The following is a 2,003-nucleotide window of genomic DNA, read 5'->3' as shown; positions in this document are numbered from 1 at the left end:
GAGATGCCATGTAGCTGCCAAAGGAGACAGATGCTAGAACTTTACCTGGTAAGTCACAGTCTTGTGGTGAAACACAGAATAATAAAAAGTGGTTAATTTAAGATATAAGAGCTAGCTAGCACTACACCTAAGTTATTGGCCAAACAGTGTTTAATTAATATAGTTTCTGTGTGATTATTTTGGGTGTGAGTAGCTGGGAATGAACAAACAATCTGCCTACAGAGGTCCATCAGCCTCTGTCTTCTGATTGCTGGGATTAAAGGTGTGTGTGTGTGACCACTGCCTGTTTTGTATGGCTAACTAGTGTGGTTAGCACTGCACTTTGATCTTCAGGCAAGCTTTATTTGTTAATGTATAAACAAAATTATCATCACAGACATTCCTGTGACAGACCTGACAATATTGTTTGTGGAAACGTGGAAGCTTTTGGAACTTTCAGTTGGAAAAGTCACTGAGGTCTCAGAGCTTAATTGGCTCTTGTGAGAACTTGGATGACAGGAGTCATGAAAGAGAAACCTTGATTTATGACATTTTCAAGGGAGTCAAAGTGTTTCAGGGAATTTTGCTTGATATCTTATATTATATATCTGTAATGTCTTGTCAGCTAGAGCTCAAGAATCAGCCGTGATTAACTAGAAACTAGCACTACTAATATGAAAACTGTGATTCACTCAATGTAGTGGATAATCTTGGTTGTCAGCTTGACTGCCTATAGAATCAACTAAAACCCAAGATACTAAGGATGTCTGTGATTTTTTTTTTAATTTGATCATTTGAGATGGGACAACCCAACTGAAATCTGGGCTGAGTTTGTACTTATGAGTCAAGGGGACCTTCGAATGTCAAGTTGGCTGAAGCTATAGGAAAGCATTGAAATCATTCTGCTGGAAGGGTGATGTTGTAACTAGAAAGGATGACTGTTAACTGAGAGTCCCACAGGGGGTTATTGTGTAAACAATCACAGAATAGCCATAGACTAGACAATTGTGCACTGGGTATAGTTGGGGAGGACCATTTCTTCCTTTGCTGAAGTTTTTGTCTGCCATTGGATTAGGTTTTTGACTGATTGGGCATGTATAGATGAAGAAAAATATCTTCAAAAGGGCTCAGTAAAAGGGTAACAAAAATGTAGAGTTGTTAGTGCCATCTGAAACTGTTGGCTTGCTGTTCTAGAGTATCATACAAAGAGAAATGGTGTGTCCTTTGGAGGTATTTGTATTTATCTGTTTGAAGAGGTGTAGGGTCTTACTTCTACAGTCTCAATCTGCAGAATGAAATGTCCCTGTAATGCCAACATTTTCCTTGGAAGGGAAGAGACATCAGACAAGAAGTTCATTTGGGTGGACAGTCAACTTCTCTGCCTTTGCTTTTCAGACCATGTGCTATGAAGGGCACTGGTAAACACCTTGACCTTCAAGTGTGTACACTTCAGCATTCTGGGTAATAGATCCAAAATTCAGTCACACACAAGAAACAAACTGAAGAAGCACAAGAGAAGGTATTTCATTTGCCTCAAGGAGTGAGAATAAAGTACCTTCTGGGACATGCCAGAGAGGTAAAGAAATATTTGGAGACTTCTCCCTTAGCCCCTAGCTTTTTTCTGAATCATGACGTTGAATTAGAACCATTATCTGCAGTCCTCTATTGATGTCAAGACTTTCTCTATCATATAGCACGAATCATGAATAATATTTGTTATTTCTATCTCAAAGGAAATTCTTTTTGATTCTAGGGACCCACACCACTTCAGAAAGCAGTCTGATCTGGGTTTGTCCATGATAGAATGTTAAGTCAGTACAGAAGTACTTCATTGTATGACTGAATTAAAACATGAAAAAGAAATTTCTATAAATATTGAATGACACCTGTTAGTCCCATATTGAAAATAGGGGAAGGAGTGCATTGGGGAATCAAAGATCTATTTTCCTTTCAGTTCTTTGTTTTTCTGTAACATGAATGGATCTAAGGGAATCAGTGCTTTTTTCTTTTAAGCATTGTAACAT

The sequence above is a fragment of the Microtus ochrogaster genome, chromosome 10 (assembly GCF_000317375.1).
Source record: "Microtus ochrogaster isolate Prairie Vole_2 chromosome 10, MicOch1.0, whole genome shotgun sequence".
In the NCBI taxonomy this organism is placed as follows: Eukaryota; Metazoa; Chordata; class Mammalia; order Rodentia; family Cricetidae; genus Microtus; species Microtus ochrogaster.
This window is presented reverse-complemented; position numbering follows the sequence as displayed.